Source organism: Tachypleus tridentatus, unplaced genomic scaffold, assembly GCF_004210375.1.
Source record: "Tachypleus tridentatus isolate NWPU-2018 unplaced genomic scaffold, ASM421037v1 Hic_cluster_2, whole genome shotgun sequence".
Taxonomy (NCBI): domain Eukaryota; kingdom Metazoa; phylum Arthropoda; class Merostomata; order Xiphosura; family Limulidae; genus Tachypleus; species Tachypleus tridentatus.
Genome location: NW_027467782.1, coordinates 23,252,710 through 23,271,652, shown reverse-complemented (window position 1 = coordinate 23,271,652; position 18,943 = coordinate 23,252,710).

The window sequence follows — 18,943 nt, the reverse complement described above, 5'->3', positions numbered from 1 at the left end:
AGCTCACAGCTTCGTCATTTCTTGATGGATTTGAGATTTAATTGCAGTTTTGAACTCGGAAGATCAAACCCTTTCGACTGACGTATTTGATCACGTCCAAAGTCTCATAGATGAATCTACTCTAATCGTGCCTAAAAGAATTTCTATTTGAGGGTAGGCGAGTAGATAACGTGCTGAGTAATAAAGTTGAATCGGGTTGTATGCTTGGTATTGCCTATACAGAAAAATATAGCTAATAAATCGACTAGTAGATTATCCATGCCTAAAAGTGTTCCAAGTGTTGTAGATATTAAGGATTCCTTCTTATTTATTTTAGTAACCTTTAATTTTTCGGAGCAATTCAATAACGTAATAAGTTATTAGTAGCGTACTAGGTTAATACTGTATTTCTGGAAACGGATTCCTGCTTATCCTAGAATTTCCAGTTCATCAATTCGAAAATAAATGTTGGGTTATTACAAAGGGTTGCCATTGTTGTTTGTTATTAAACACAAAAATTCACAAAGGGTTATCTGTGTTCTGCCCACCATGGGTATCAAAACCCGGTTTCTTGTGGTATAAGTCCGCCGACATTCCACTGTGCTACTGGGGAATCACAGAGGGTTCTTGCCTTCATAATATTTATCTTTTGCCATAACTAGAAAACCTACAATAACTTCAGAATATATTTCACGGTATCACTGACCATTAGATACCACTTTGGAGAGCTAATTTTTAGAATATTTTAGAATAGGCCTTTGTTTGCAGTTATAACTCTGAGTGTAAGTTGTAGAACAGTCTTTCATTGCAGTTATAACTTTGAAAATGAGTTATCAGTTCGAGAATAATACCTGTAATATTACCCCACCTTTAAATAGTCTAAAACGTCATTTTTGTATAAATATTTATTTACAATAAAAGAATACAACATTAAAATCTTTGCAACTTCTCTTTGTTGACATGAAAATGACATAAGAATGTCGAAATGTTGTTCTTCACTTTACTTTACTTAAAGTTTCAATACTCGTACCAGCCATCTTGATAATACATTTTTACTTCAAGTGGGTTTTTCGTTATCACGGACAATAAATAGTTATTAAAAACAGGACTAGCCATAAAAGAGATTTCACATATGTTTCGGTATCTGTGTAAAGTATTGTAACATTGTATTAATTTCAATCGTAAATACTCCATTTTATTACAGACATTAGAGTAGCCTATTTTTCGGAAAGTCAGTGTTAAAATTCCGTAGTTTTTAATGTCGATAATGATTTCAGAGATATAACATGAAATAATTCAGAAATGAAATAAATTTTATAATATTGTTCAGATTGTTGGTACAAAATAAATTTCTGTTTAAAATTAACTTTACTAGAGTGTTGCTTCATACAAGTTCACATAAACCTCGTTCATGCGAATGTATATAAATAATTTGTGTATCTAGTAAAAATAAAAATAAAATGTATTAACTGTTGCGTTTTTTATTATTTTCATGGAGAAAAAACAATCTTGTATTATTTGGAGGTTATGTCACAAGTTCCTGAAGAAATCTACCACACGAAGTATTATACAGATATTAAGGTATACACTCAACGTCTTTCAAGGTTTTTGTGTAAAATATTTGAGTTTTATAGAAGGATCTCCACCTTTCATAGTTTAGACGAACAGAAAGAATTAATTCATTAAATATTCATAAAGGAAAAAAGATTTCAAATAATGGCATAAACATGGAAATTTCTGATCATATGTCAAATATTCAACATACTTCTTGTGAAAAAGATGACTTTGTGAAGTCATGTTCAGAAAATAGAACTTTCTGTATTCCAGATACGAACTATCCAGATAATATCATCTACTCAGAAGCTTCACACGAACCATCTTCCAAAGAAAAGGTAGCCGGACAAAAAACTGACAGAAAAATATGATACTCTGGGCCGAATTAATGTAGAGGACACAGACAAAAGTATCAGTTGTGGTTATTTGACGATGCGGATTTTCGACAGGATTTAGAAGATGAATTAAATAACTTATGCAGCGAATTGACATAGCCCAAGTCGAAACGGTTTTTCGTAGCCACAAAACACTTGTGTTTGTGTGCCAGTGTCTGGCCAATCTGTATTTGAGAAAGCCAGAGGAAGAATGGCAGTTAGCCCTGACAGGTATCCCTGTCCTGCTGTTTGATGAAGGAGAAACGAAAGCACGAACTCAACGAAGACTGAAACTGGTCCTCGCCGAAAAATGCACAGGTTTCATTCTTTGGCATGATGTCATTGACAATTTGACGAACTGCGAGGCCCAAGATAATACTTTTCACACCATGTTCCTTTCCACCGATCCTGTGAAACCACCAAATGGGTGGTTTCAGTTTCGAAAACAAAACAGCTGCCAGATAGTTTCACGAACAAGTCGACCTACTGACGTCGGACCCTCTCAATATATCTTTATCCGTTCCTAAAGCTAAAGGGAAAAATTCCAGGAAGTTGAAAAAAAAAAAAGTTACCCTAAAAATGTGATATTTCTCTTCCTTGCTGTTTCGAACACGTCACAAGTATTGATATTAGAGATAAAGAGCAATTTTATACGCTGACGAATTTAGTGCAAAGGAAATCTAAAAAGGCATTAGAGCAATCTGTTCATGAGTAGACGTCCATTGGGACCAATAGTACCTTTCCTCATGGAGACCAAATTAATGTAGAATGCCCGTACTTAATTATTATTAGACTAGAAGGTTTTGATGTTTCGCCGATATCGTAAAAACGATTCGTGAACAGTATAAGCACTAGTGTGACGTTTCGTATGATGACAATTTTTATATTAAATGTGCAAAGTGGAGAATGGTAATTCGAACAATATGTGCAAGTTTGTTAAGAATCGCTGTGTATTTGTGATTTCTTTCTCTCAGAACATATGTGAACCCTAGAACGAACCACATCTATTGGACAAAGTGACATACACAGTTATAATAATCGTATTTTCTTATAGGACGCAATTTTTTTTCAATTTTAAAAAATGGATTTCAAACAGTCCGTTTATATTGAGAATTTCATGTATCGTTTTTGTTAATTTAAGTTTGATACATAAGCACGTTTCTGCAACAGTTAAGTACGTTTAGAGAACTAATATATAACTTAATTCTCAAGTTAGGATTCTATTAGTGAAATATATTAACCAGTTTTAGAGTAGAAATAGGTTTTTAAAAGACAAACCATCTCTCGAGATGTTACCTTCAGGTTATAGTTAATAAAATTATGTGTCAACTTTCTTTTAAGAACTTTATATTGAACACAGCAGTATAAATTAATTTAGAAAATTAGGTTTTTAGCTTTAAGATTCAAACAAGGCTTGGTTCAATATATATATATTATTCATTAATATTTACTTTATTTCTGCACTTGATTACAAGAGCTGACATTTTGGAATGTATAGATCGCTCTCTCTCTCTCTCTCTCTCTATATATATATATATATATATATATATGTATGTATGTATGTATGTGTGTGTGTATTGCCATTACATAAACAAGTCTGGATTTAAAATATGAATATCTTTTAATTATTTTAACTGATTTAAACCTTAATTATAACAAAAAAATCAGATGGCGCTGTCTTTCTTAAAAGCAGACTAAGCTTTTTAGCTCATGTTATCTTGTATTTGTCAACAAACTTCTTATATAAACTTTTATAACAAAATGTAGTCAACATTAACGACACGTAAACCACTAATAATTATTCGCTCTGGTTATAACAGATATAGTGTTGTTGAAATGTTGTGGAACAGATTTCTTTATTTGCGGGCAGAAATCCTTATTAATATTTTAAACCTGAAATTGCTAATGTATTTTCTTGTATGTTGTAGAATTCACTAAGACTTAAATCACAAAAAAACGTGACATTTGTAAATGACTTTTAATTAACTTCTATGTTTGGTTACAACGTTATTTTTATATGGAGAGTGAACCTGAAAATGTGTGCACACGTGTATGTACTGCAATATAATGACAAAAACCCTTAAACCAATTTTTTAGTAAATATTACGTCCTGTGAATTCTTTTTAAAAAACTAGTTTCTTCAAATATCGGAATTTTTCTTTAATACCAACTTTCGTGAGTCAAGTTCTCTGTCATCACCAATTTTCGTGAAACAAGCTTCCTTCCTTTATAAAAATAATGTGCAACAATTATGTGTAGTTAGAATACAGACAGTTTTATACGACATTTTATGAATAATTAGTTAGTTAGATCTCATTAACAAGAATTGTTTTTAAATTACTTAAGTTAAAACTCGTAACGATCCTTAATTTCTTGTGTTTTTATAAAAACAGACCTTGAAATTTAAACCAATAGTGTGATGGTAGAGATACTAGAAATAGCATGAACTTTATGAATTATGGTTCAAAAAAAGGAAAAAAAAACCTGTAATTAAATAATTTGGCCTTACTGTTTGCTGTCGTTAAACTTTATTACATATGTCTTCGAAAAATATGTGTCGTTGATATATATATACATGAATAGACGCCTTTCATTCGAGTTAATTTTTATTAGTTTATTATATCTTAGTACAGAGCCGGGGTTGTTTTTAAGGGACAGAATCCGATATTTCCATCAGTCTTACAGTGTTATTGTTGTTATATGAACGTATAACTACTTATACTGTTTTTGTTCAAAAAAAGTTTTAAATTGTATAGACAAACATAATTTATGTGGCTTGTACGTCACTAAAAGTTAACTACTTTGAATAATTTTATTCCAGGATCTTTTCTGGTTTGTGCCTTCTTGTTTTTTAAATTTTATTTTGTACATTTATGCATTAGATATGGAAATGGTGCTTGCATTGTGATCTCTACATATATTTACTTCGTTCTATATTAAACCTCAGCTAAGCCTTTTTCATTTATCAATAAATTTTCACCTGACAAATATTTAGCGATCTGCAGATAATTTGTTCACCGAGGAAGACAGGAAGAGCTAAACATCTGTTTCTTTTCTTTGTATAACGTTTACACAACCAGTTCCCCCAATCATCAGGTTTCTGAATTACATTCACAAACTACTTACTAAAAACAGCATCGTCGATTTTCTGTGTAGCATCTGTTAAAGCGAAGCTGTAAAAGAATTTATTTTCATTTTCTTACGTTAATAATCGGAGCAGGAGGTGAATGTGTGGTGAGTAAAGAAAAAGTTCGCAGAATTTTTCAGCTTGAAGTGGCACTTATCTGAGATAGTTCAGTGGAAACCACTGATAATTTGTGAAGAGAATTTATTAGACTCGTGTTTGTACTTCATTAAAGAATACTTTCTGTGTAACGGAAACAAATTTTTATTCAGAAAAAAGTGAGTAAACCTAATACATGAGAAATACTCAAGAATCTGAAAATGTATCAGTGAAGTATTCGAGGATAAGACCTCATCGCACTAATTCAGATAATAGTGTATTTTTACCTTTTCTGATACACTAAGGTATTCTTGATTTTTGATATACAGTGGCACCTCGGTTCTTGAACTTATTCCGTTCCAGAAGGCTGTTTGAAAACTGAATCAATTTTTCTCATAAAAAATACTGTAAATTAAATTAATCCGTTACAGACCTCCAAAAATTACGCATTATGAAGCATTTTAAGTAAAATATTGCTTATTTATACCTATATGATAATATTTATATGCATAAAGTCAACCACAAAAACTATAAACACAACAAAAAAGCAATAAATGAAAATTTAACTGCACTTTACCTGTGCTGAGGAGAGCTGATGGCGTAAGTGAAAGGTGGAGAGTAGGAGGGTTATTATTATTTGGAAGGGGAGTCACCTTCCATAAAAACGTCAGGTAACTCTCCTTCTGGGGGTTCTTTCTCTTTTCTGTCTCTCTGCACCGCTGCAACCTGCTTGAGACTTATTGGACCTATTTCTCACTAAAATATTGTCTAATGAGGTTTGTTTCTGCCTGCATTTTAAAATGTTTCTGAAGTAAGACATGGCATTGTTATTGAAAAGGTTTATGCTGCGATTTCCTACAGCTTTGTCAGGGTGAAAATTTTCCACAAAACTTTGTAACTCTCCCATATTTCCACACATTTCCTTGATCAGTGAACTAGAAACATCATCCCTTCCCTCCTCCACATCTGAAGACACTCCCTCAGTTGCCTTCTGTTGCTGCTCCATCTAAAGGTCTTGGAGTTCTTCCGTGGGGAGCTCAGTGTTGTGGTTTTCCACCAACTCCTACACATCATCACCACTCACATTCAAGCCTATACACTTGCTTAGTGAGACAATATCCTCGACAACAGGCTCAACCTCAAAGCCTTCAAAGTCTCTATTTGCTACTGAGTCTGGCCACAATTTATTCTGAGTTCATAGTCCTCAAAGACACTTCCCTCCAGGTTTTGTCTATGATTCTCAAGCAATGGAGTACATTAAAGTGATTTTTCCAGAACTCTCTGAGGGTTAGCTCTCTGTTAGTGGTCACTTCAAAGCACCTTTGAAGCAGTGCTTTGGTGTAGATTTTCTTAAAGTTCGATATGACCTGCTGGTCCATTGGCTGAATGAGAGGAGTCGTGTTAGGGGGCAAGAGCTTTACAGTAATGAAACTGTACTCCTCCACCAACCCGTTTTCCAAGCCTGGTGAGTGAGCAGGTGCATTGTCCATCACAAGAAGGGCCTTGAGTGGTAACTATTTTTCTGTGAAGTAATTCTTTACACTTGGAGCAAACACTTCATGGACTCACTCCATAAAAAACTGCCTGGCTACCCATGCTTTACTATTAGCCCTCCACATGACATTTAGTTTACTTTTCAGGACAATATTTTTCTTAAAAACCCTCGGATTCTCAGAATGGTACACAAGCAAAGGCTTAAGTTTTAAGTCCCCACTTGCATTACTACATAACAATAGAGTTAGCCTGTCCTTCATTGGCTTGTGTCCTAGTAGTAACTTCTCCTCCTTGGTGATGTAGGTCCTCTTTGGCATTTTCTTCCAAAAGAGGCCTTTCTCATCACAGTTGAACACTTATTGGGGAATAAAACCCTCAGCTTCTACAGAGTCCTTAGATTTCCAAACAAATTTATCAGCAGCGTCTTTCTTAGAAATGGCACCTTCCCCATGTCTTACCACACTATGTATGCCACTTCTCTTCCCAACTTTTTCAAACCATCCCCCACTAGCCTTAAAGGCATCGCTTGTATCAGTACTCGTTCCAGCGGTGTTTTTCAGGAGGTCAGCATGTAACTGCTTTGCTCTCTCACAAATGATGGTCTCAGAAATGCTATCACCAGATAACTGTTTTTCGTTTACCCAAATCAATAACAGTTTTTCTACCTCTTCCACTGTTTGTGATCTTTGTTTCGTAAGCACTGTCACTACTTTTGCAATATCAGCTCCTTTGATGAACTCTTTATTTTTCAGTATGGTGCAGACTGTAGACTTCGCCATACCAAACTGTGTAGCAAGGTTAAACACGCGAACACCACTCTCATACTTCGCTATGAGATCTTTTTTGTCACCTCTATTGTGGCTCTAACAACTTTTCTTTTTGGTTTGCTACTTTCATTATCTTTCTTTGACCCCATGGTGGCTTATTTAATCAGAATATTTAGAAAAAAACAACAAAGGAAAACGAGAACGTTCACAGCAGATTTTAGCGGGGGGTGTGGACTGAGCGACATTTGCGGGTAAAATGTTTTGGGCAAGCTTGGCGTGGGCTGAAAATGGTCGTTTGGGTCATCAGTCGGGTTATTTTGGGGATTCGGGCTACGACAGCTTGGTTCGGGAACCGAGTTTACGTTCGACAATCGAGACATTTTTTTCTCAAACAATATGTTCGAAACCCGAATTGTTCGAAAACCGAGGCACCACTGTAATTTCAAATTATCACCTACACGAGATAGTTGATAACTTTGCTGTAAGGAATTTTGATGTTATATTATTGGGTCACTTAGGTAGTTTCTCTGGGGACTTCTTTATCTTCTCGGAGTAATACAAATTCGTTAATAATAATAACATACTTCGCTTTAGAAACGTATTATCAATTCATGATCTGATATAAAAATTAGACTACAACAGGTGTTTTTTATGAATTGTTATAAAAATATTACTATTTATGAAAACAGTTTGTGGCAACGATTGAATATTTTAAATAGAACGTAACGAATATCTTTATTTTAAAGGCTTTAAGTATATTGTATTTTTATTGTATTAAACAAGCAAAAATTGGTTTTAAAGTGATATTTAGACGTGGAATTTTGCTGTACATAGAACTATTTTTATTTCTGCCTTTACTGCGTTAAAATATTACATTTTTGTTTTGTATGTTTATATTATAAATTTTGAATGTTAACTTCATATGATGTTTCAGGCTGGAATGTAACATCCGAGCTATGCTGTATGTGTACGATGGCTGGATGTAAGTTCAAATATAAAGCCTTCATTTTTATCTCTTTTTCTATAAAGAATGTAGGCTATAACATTAAATAAAAGAATATAAAATAATAAAAATGTTTTTCATAGCATCTTTATTGTGGTTATTCCTAAAATAAATCAGTACTAATATTTTAATAGTATTTCCTAGTATGGTTCGCTCGTTGATGAGTACAAAGACACATGGGCTATCTGTCTCTTGTTCTTTGTAAAAATTGTTACATTAATATGAGTGTCTCTAGTTCTTTGTAACAAGTGTTATATTAACGTGAGTGTTTCTTGTTTTTTGTAACGTGTTATATTAACATGATTGTCTCTTGTTCTTTGTAACAAGTGTTACATTAACACGAGTTCTCTTGTTCTTTGTAACAAGTGTTACATTGACATGATTGTTTCTTGTTCTTTGTAACAAGTGTTACATTAACATGAGTGTCTCTTGTTTTTTGTAACAAGTGTTACATTAACATGAGTGTCTAGTTTTTTGTAACAAGTGTTATATTAACACGAGTTTTCTTGTTCTTTGTAACAAGTGTTACGTTGACATTATTGTCTCTTCTTGTTTTTAACAAGTGTTACATTAACATGAGTGTTTCTAGTTCTTTGTAACAAGTGCTATATTAACGTGAGTCTTTCTTGTTTTTTATTATATGTGTTATATTAACATGAATGTCCCTTGTTCTTTGTAACAAGTGTTATATTAACACGAGTTCTCGTTCTTTGTAACAAGGGTTAAATTGACATGATTGTTTCTCGTTCTTTGTAATAAGTTTTACATTAACATGAGTGTCTTTTGTTCTTTGTAACAAGTATTATATTAACACGAGTTGTCTTGTTCCTTGTAACAAGTGTTACATTGACATGATTGTTTCTTGTTCTTTGTAACAAGTGTTACATTAACATGAGTGTCTCTAGTTCTTTGTAACAAGTGCTATATTAACTTAAGTGTTTCTTGTTTTTGTAACGTGTTATTTTAACATGATTGTTTCTTGTTCTTCGTAAGAAGTGTTACATTAACAAGAATGTCCCTTGTTCTTTGTAACAAGTGTTATATTAACACAATTTCTCTCTTTCTTTGTAATAAGTGTTACATTAACATGAGTGTCTTTTGTTCTTTGTAACAAGTGTTACATTAACACGAGTGTCTTGTTCTTTGTAACAAGTGTTATATTAACACGAGTTCTCTTGTTCTTTGTAACAAGTGTTACGTTGACATTATTGTTTCTTGTTCTTTGTAACAAGTGTTAAATTAACATGAGTGTCTCTTGTTTTTTGTAACAAGTGTTACATTAACATAAGTGTCTAGTTTTTTGTAACAAGTGTTATATTAAAACGAGTTCTCTTGTTCTTTGTAACAAGTATTACGTTGACATTATTGTTTCTTGTTGTTTTTAACAAGTGTTACATTAACATGAGTGTTTCTAGTTCTTTGTAACAAGTGCTATATTAACGTGAGTCTTTCTTGTTTTTTATTATATGTGTTATATTAACATGAATGTCCCTTGTTCTTTGTAACAAGTGTTATATTAACACGACTTCTCGTTCTTTGTAATAAGTCACATTAACATGAGTGTCTCTGTTCTTTGTAATTAAGTGTTAACATTAACATGAGTTCTCTTGTTCTTTGTAACAAGTGTTACATTGACATGATTGTTTCTTGTTCTTTGTAACAAGTGTTACATTAACATGAGTGTCTCTTGTTCTTTGTAACAAGTGTTACATTAACATGAGTGTCTCTTGTTCTTTGTAACAAGTGTTACATTAACATGAGTGTTCTTGTTCTTTGTAACGTGTTATATTAACATGATTGTCTCTTGTTCTTTGTAACAAGTGTTACATTAACATGAATGTCCCTTGTTCTTTGTAACAAGTGTTATATTAACACGATTCTCTCTTGTTTTTGTAACAAGTGTTACATTAACATGAGTGTCTCTTGTTCTTTGTAACAAGTGTTACATTAACATGAGTGTCTCTTGTTCTTTGTAACAAGTGTTACATTAACATGAGTGTCTTTGTTCTTTGTAACAAGTGTTATATTAACACGATTTCTCTTGTTCTTTGTAACAAGTGTTACATTGACATGATTGTTTCTTGTTTTTTGTAACAAGTGTTACATTAACATGAGTGTCTCTTGTTCTTTGTAACAAGTGTTACATTAACATGAGTGTTTCTTTGTTCTTTGTAACAAGTGTTATATTAACATGAATGTCCCTTGTTCTTTGTAACAAGTGTTATATTAACACGACTTCTCTTGTTCTTTGTAACAAGTGTTACATTAACATGATTGTCTCTTGTTCTTTGTAACAAGTGTTACATTAACATGAGTGTCTCTTGTTCTTTGTAACAAGTGTTACATTAACATGATTGTTTCTTGTTCTTTTGTAACAAGTGTTACATTAACATGAGTGTCTCTTGTTCTTTGTAACAAGTGTTACATTAACATGAGTGTTTCTTGTTCTTTGTAACAAGTGTTACATTAACATGAGTGTCTCTTGTTTTTTGTAACAAGTGTTACATTAACATGAGTGTTTCTAGTTCTTTGTAACAAGTGTTATATTAACGTGAGTCTTTCTTGTTTTTTTAACAAGTGTTACATTAACATGAATGTCCCTTGTTCTTTGTAACAAGTGTTATATTAACACGAGTTCTCTTGTTCTTTGTAACAAGTGTTACATTAACATGATTGTTTCTTGTTCTTTGTAACAAGTGTTACATTAACATGAGTGTCTTGTTCTTTGTAACAAGTGTTATATTAACATGAGTGTCTCTTGTTCTTTGTAACAAGTGTTACATTAACATGATTGTCTCTTGTTCTTTGTAACAAGTGTTATATTAACATGATTGTCTCTTGTTCTTTGTAACAAGTGTTACATTAACATGAGTGTCTTTGTTCTTTGTAACAAGTGTTATATTAACACGAGTTCTCTTGTTCTTTGTAACAAGTGTTACATTAACATGATTGTCTCTTGTTCTTTGTAACAAGTGTTACATTAACATGAGTGTCCCTTGTTCTTTTGTAACAAGTGTTATATTAACACGAGTTCTCTTGTTCTTTGTAACAAGTGTTACATTAACATGATTGTCTCTTGTTCTTTTTAACAAGTGTTACATTAACATGAGTGTCTCTTGTTCTTTGTAACAAGTGTTATATTAACATGAGTGTCTCTTGTTCTTTGTAACAAGTGTTATATTAACATGAATGTCCCTTGTTCTTTGTAACAAGTGTTATATTAACACGACTTCTCGTTCTTTGTAATAAGTGTTACATTAACATGAGTGTCTCTTGTTCTTTGTAACAAGTGTTACATTAACATGAGTGTCTCTTGTTCTTTGTAACAAGTGTTACATTAACATGAGTGTCTCTTGTTTTTTGTAACAAGTGTTATATTAACACGAGTTCTCTTGTTCTTTGTAACAAGTGTTACATTGACATGATTGTTTCTTGTTCTTTGTAACAAGTGTTACATTAACATGAGTGTCTCTTGTTCTTTGTAACAAGTGTTACATTAACATGAGTGTCTCTTGTTTTTTTATAACAAGTGTTATATTAACATGAGTGTCTCTTGTTCTTTGTAACAAGTGTTATATTAACATGATTGTCTCTTGTTCTTTGTAACAAGTGTTACATTAACATGAGTGTCTCTTGTTCTTTGTAACAAGTGTTACATTAACATGAGTGTTTCTTGTTCTTTGTAACAAGTGTTACATTAACATGAATGTCCCTTGTTCTTTGTAACAAGTGTTATATTAACATGATTTCTCTTGTTTTTTGTAACAAGTGTTACATTAACATGAGTGTCTTCTTGTTCTTTGTAACAAGTGTTACATTAACATGAGTGTCTTGTTCTTTGTAACAAGTGTTATATTAACATGAGTGTCTCTTGTTCTTTGTAACAAGTGTTACATTAACATGATTGTTTCTTGTTCTTTGTAACAAGTGTTAAATTAACATGAGTGTCTCTTGTTTTTTGTAACAAGTGTTACATTAACATGAGTGTCTTTTGTTCTTTGTAACAACTGTTACATCAACACGAGTGTCTCTTGTTCTTTGTAACAAGCGTTATATTAACATGAATGTCCCTTGTTCTTTGTAACAAGTGTTATATTAACACGACTTCTCTCGTTCTTTGTAACAAGTGTTACATTGACATGAGTGTCTCTTGTTCTTTGTAACAAGTGTTACATTAACATCAGTGTCTCTTGTTCTTTGTAACAAGTGTTACATTAACATGAGTGTCTAGTTTTTGTAACAAGTGTTATATTAACACGATTTCTCTTGTTCCTTGTAACAAGTGTTACATTGACATGATTGTTTGTTGTTTTTTGTAACAAGTGTTACATTAACATGAGTGTTTCTAGTTCTTTGTAACAAGTGCTATATTAACGTGAGTGTTTCTTGTTTTTTATATATGTGTTATATTAACATGAATGTCCCTTGTTCTTTGTAACAAGTGTTATATTAACACGACTTCTCGTTCTTTGTAATAAGTGTTACATTAACATGATTGTCTCTTGTTCTTTGTAACAAGTGTTACATTAACATGAGTGTTTCTTGTTCTTTGTAACAAGTGTTACATTGACATGATTGTTTCTTGTTCTTTGTAACAAGTGTTAAATTAACATGAGTGTCTCTTGTTTTTGTAACAAGTGTTACATTAACATGAGTGTCTCTTGTTCTTTGTAACAAGTGTTATATTAACATGAGTTTTCTTGTTCTTTGTAACAAGTGTTACATTAACATGAGTGTTTCTTTCTTTTTTAACAAGTGTTACATTAACATGAGTGTTTCTAGTTCTTTGTAACAAGTGTTATATTAACATGAGTCTTTGTTCTTGTTTTTATATTAACATGTGTTATATTAACATGAATGTCCCTTGTTCTTTGTAACAAGTGTTATATTAACACGAGTTCTCTTCTTCTTTGTAACAAGTGTTAAATTGACATGATTGTTTCTTGTTCTTTGTAACAAGTGTTACATTAACATGAGTGTCTTTTGTTCTTTGTAACAAGTGTTATATTAACTTGAGTGTTTCTTGTTTTTTGTAACGTGTTATATTAACATGATTGTCTCTTGTTCTTTGTAACAAGTGTTATATTAACATGATTGTTTCTTGTTCTTTGTAACAAGTGTTACATTAACATGAGTGTCTCTTGTTCTTTGTAACAAGTGTTATATTAACACTTCTCTTGTTCTTTGTAACAAGTGTTACATTAACATGAGTGTTTCTTGTTCTTTGTAACAAGTGTTACATTAACATGAGTCTCTTGTTCTTTGTAACAAGTGTTACATTAACATGAGTGTCTCTTGTTCTTTGTAACAAGTGTTATATTAACACGAGTTCTCTTGTTCTTTGTAACAAGTGTTACATTGACATGATTGTTTCTTGTTCTTTGTAACAAGTGTTACATTAACATGAGTGTCTTCTTGTTTTTTGTAACAAGTGTTATATTAACATGAATGTCTCTTGTTCTTTGTAACAAGTGTTATATTAACATGAGTGTCTCTTGTTCTTTGTAACAAGTGTTACATTAACATGAGTGTCTCTTGTTCTTTGTAACAAGTGTTACATTAACATGAGTGTCTCTTGTTCTTTGTAACAAGTGTTACATTAACATGAGTGTCTCTTGTTCTTTGTAACAAGTGTTACATTAACATGAGTGTCTCTTGTTCTTTGTAACAAGTGTTACATTAACATGAGTGTCTCTTGTTCTTTGTAACAAGTGTTATATTAACATGAGTGTCTCTTGTTCTTTGTAACAAGTGTTACATTAACATGAGTGTCTCTTGTTCTTTGTAACAAGTGTTACATTAACATGAGTGTCTCTTGTTCTTTGTAACAAGTGTTACATTAACATGAGTGTCTCTTGTTCTTTGTAACAAGTGTTATATTAACATGAGTGTCTCTTGTTCTTTGTAACAAGTGTTATATTAACATGAGTGTCTCTTGTTCTTTGTAACAAGTGTTACATTAACATGAGTGTCTCTTGTTCTTTGTAACAAGTGTTACATTAACATGAGTGTCTCTTGTTCTTTGTAACAAGTGTTATATTAACATGAGTGTCTCTTGTTCTTTGTAACAAGTGTTATATTAACATGAATGTCTCTTGTTCTTTGTAACAAGTGTTATATTAACATGAGTGTCTCTTGTTCTTTGTAACAAGTGTTACATTAACATGAGTGTCTCTTGTTCTTTGTAACAAGTGTTATATTAACATGAGTGTCTCTTGTTCTTTGTAACAAGTGTTATATTAACATGAGTGTCTCTTGTTCTTTGTAACAAGTGTTACATTAACATGAGTGTCTCTTGTTCTTTGTAACAAGTGTTATATTAACATGAGTGTCTCTTGTTCTTTGTAACAAGTGTTACATTAACATGAGTGTCTCTTGTTCTTTGTAACAAGTGTTACATTAACATGAGTGTCTCTTGTTCTTTGTAACAAGTGTTACATTAACATGAGTGTTCTTGTTCTTTGTAACAAGTGTTACATTAACATGAGTGTCTCTTGTTCTTTGTAACAAGTGTTATATTAACATGAGTTCTCTTGTTCTTTGTAACAAGTGTTACATTAACATGAGTGTCTCTTGTTCTTTGTAACAAGTGTTACATTAACATGAGTGTCTCTTGTTCTTTTGTAACAAGTGTTACATTAACATGAGTGTCTCTTGTTCTTTGTAACAAGTGTTACATTAACATGAGTGTCTCTTGTTCTTTGTAACAAGTGTTACATTAACATGAGTGTTTCTTGTTCTTTGTAACAAGTGTTACATTAACATGAGTGTCTCTTGTTCTTTGTAACAAGTGTTATATTAACATGAGTGTCTCTTGTTCTTTGTAACAAGTGTTACATTAACATGAGTGTCTTTTGTTCTTTGTAACAAGTGTTACATTAACATGAGTGTCTCTTGTTCTTTGTAACAAGTGTTATATTAACATGAGTGTCTCTTGTTCTTTGTAACAAGTGTTATATTAACATGAGTGTCTCTTGTTCTTTGTAACAAGTGTTACATTAACATGAGTGTCTCTTGTTCTTTGTAACAAGTGTTACATTAACATGAGTGTCTCTTGTTCTTTGTAACAAGTGTTACATTAACATGAGTGTCTCTTGTTCTTTGTAACAAGTGTTACATTAACATGAGTGTCTCTTGTTCTTTGTAACAAGTGTTACATTAACATGAGTGTCTCTTGTTCTTTGTAACAAGTGTTACATTAACATGAGTGTCTCTTGTTCTTTGTAACAAGTGTTACATTAACATGAGTGTCTCTTGTTCTTTGTAACAAGTGTTACATTAACATGAGTGTCTCTTGTTCTTTGTAACAAGTGTTATATTAACATGAGTGTCTCTTGTTCTTTGTAACAAGTGTTACATTAACATGATTGTCTCTTTGTTCTTTGTAACAAGTGTTACATTAACATGAGTGTCTCTTGTTCTTTGTAACAAGTGTTATATTAACATGAGTGTCTCTTGTTCTTTGTAACAAGTGTTATATTAACATGAGTGTCTCTTGTTCTTTGTAACAAGTGTTATATTAACATGAGTGTCTTTGTTCTTTGTAACAAGTGTTACATTAACATGAGTGTCTCTTGTTCTTTGTAACAAGTGTTACATTAACATGAGTGTCTCTTGTTCTTTGTAACAAGTGTTATATTAACATGAGTGTCTCTTGTTCTTTGTAACAAGTGTTACATTAACATGAGTGTCTCTTGTTCTTTGTAACAAGTGTTACATTAACATGAGTGTCTCTTGTTCTTTGTAACAAGTGTTACATTAACATGAGTGTCTCTTGTTCTTTGTAACAAGTGTTACATTAACATGAGTGTCTCTTGTTCTTTGTAACAAGTGTTACATTAACATGAGTGTCTCTTGTTCTTTGTAACAAGTGTTACATTAACATGAACAAGTGTCTCATGATTGTTCTTTGTAACAAGTGTTACATTAACATGAGTGTCTCTTGTTCTTTGTAACAAGTGTTATATTAACATGAGTGTCTCTTGTTCTTTGTAACAAGTGTTATATTAACATGAGTGTCTCTTGTTCTTTGTAACAAGTGTTACATTAACATGAGTGTCTCTTGTTCTTTGTAACAAGTGTTATATTAACATGAGTGTCTCTTGTTCTTTGTAACAAGTGTTACATTAACATGAGTGTCTCTTGTTCTTTGTAACAAGTGTTATATTAACATGATTGTCTCTTGTTCTTTGTAACAAGTGTTACATTAACATGAGTGTCTCTTGTTCTTTGTAACAAGTGTTATATTAACATGAGTGTTCTTGTTCTTTGTAACAAGTGTTACATTAACATGAGTGTCTCTTGTTCTTTGTAACAAGTGTTATATTAACATGAGTGTCTCTTGTTCTTTGTAACAAGTGTTACATTAACATGAGTGTTTCTTGTTCTTTGTAACAAGTGTTACATTAACATGAGTGTCTCTTGTTCTTTGTAACAAGTGTTACATTAACATGAGTGTCTCTTGTTCTTTGTAACAAGTGTTATATTAACATGAGTGTCTTCTTGTTCTTTGTAACAAGTGTTATATTAACATGAGTGTCTCTTGTTCTTTGTAACAAGTGTTACATTAACATGAGTGTCTCTTGTTCTTTGTAACAAGTGTTATATTAACATGAGTGTCTCTTGTTCTTTGTAACAAGTGTTATATTAACATGAGTTCTTGTTCTTTGTAACAAGTGTTACATTAACATGATTGTTTCTTGTTCTTTGTAACAAGTGTTACATTAACATGAGTGTCTCTTGTTCTTTGTAACAAGTGTTATATTAACATGAGTGTCTCTTGTTCTTTGTAACAAGTGTTATATTAACATGAGTTCTCTTGTTCTTTGTAACAAGTGTTACATTAACATGAGTGTCTCTTGTTCTTTGTAACAAGTGTTACATTAACATGAGTGTCTCTTGTTCTTTGTAACAAGTGTTACATTAACATGAGTGTCTCTTGTTCTTTGTAACAAGTGTTACATTAACATGAGTGTCTCTTGTTCTTTGTAACAAGTGTTACATTAACATGAGTGTCTCTTGTTCTTTGTAACAAGTGTTATATTAACATGAGTTCTCTTGTTCTTTGTAACAAGTGTTACATTAACATGAGTGTCTCTTGTTCTTTGTAACAAGTGTTATATTAACATGAGTGTCTCTTGTTCTTTGTAACAAGTGTTACATTAACATGAGTGTCTCTTGTTCTTTGTAACAAGTGTTATATTAACATGAGTTTCTTTGTTCTTTGTAACAAGTGTTACATTAACATGATTGTTTCTTGTTCTTTGTAACAAGTGTTACATTAACATGAGTGTCTCTTGTTCTTTGTAACAAGTGTTACATTAACATGAGTGTCTCTTGTTCTTTGTAACAAGTGTTATATTAACATGAGTGTCTCTTGTTCTTTGTAACAAGTGTTATATTAACATGAGTGTCTCTTTGTTCTTTGTAACAAGTGTTACATTAACATGAGTGTCTCTTGTTCTTTGTAACAAGTGTTATATTAACATGAGTGTCTCTTGTTCTTTGTAACAAGTGTTATATTAACATGATTGTCTCTTGTTCTTTGTAACAAGTGTTACATTAACATGAGTGTCTCTTGTTCTTTGTAACAAGTGTTACATTAACATGAGTGTCTCTTGTTCTTTGTAACAAGTGTTATATTAACATGAGTTCTCTTGTTCTTTGTAACAAGTGTTACATTAACATGAGTGTCTCTTGTTCTTTGTAACAAGTGTTATATTAACATGAGTGTCTCTTGTTCTTTGTAACAAGTGTTACATTAACATGAGTGTCTCTTGTTCTTTGTAACAAGTGTTACATTAACATGAGTGTCTCTTGTTCTTTGTAACAAGTGTTACATTAACATGAGTGTCTCTTGTTCTTTGTAACAAGTGTTATATTAACATTCTCTTGTTCTTTGTAACAAGTGTTATATTAACATGATTGTCTCTTGTTCTTTGTAACAAGTGTTATATTAACATGAGTGTCTCTTGTTCTTTGTAACAAGTGTTACATTAACATGAGTGTCTCTTGTTCTTTGTAACAAGTGTTACATTAACATGAGTGTCTCTTGTTCTTTGTAACAAGTGTTATATTAACATGAGTTCTCTTGTTCTTTGTAACAAGTGTTACATTAACATGAGTGTCTCTTGTTCTTTGTAACAAGTGTTACATTAACATGAGTGTCTCTTGTTCTTTGTAACAAGTGTTACATTAACATGAGTGTCTCTTGTTCTTTGTAACAAGTGTTATATTAACATGAGTTTGTAACAAGTGTCTTGTTCTTTGTAACAAGTGTTACATTAACATGAGTGTCTCTTGTTCTTTGTAACAAGTGTTACATTAACATGAGTGTCTCTTGTTCTTTGTAACAAGTGTTACATTAACATGAGTGTCTCTTGTTCTTTGTAACAAGTGTTACATTAACATGAGTGTCTCTTGTTCTTTGTAACAAGTGTTACATTAACATGAGTGTCTCTTGTTCTTTGTAACAAGTGTTATATTAACATGAGTGTCTCTTGTTCTTTGTAACAAGTGTTACATTGACATGATTGTTTCTTGTTCTTTG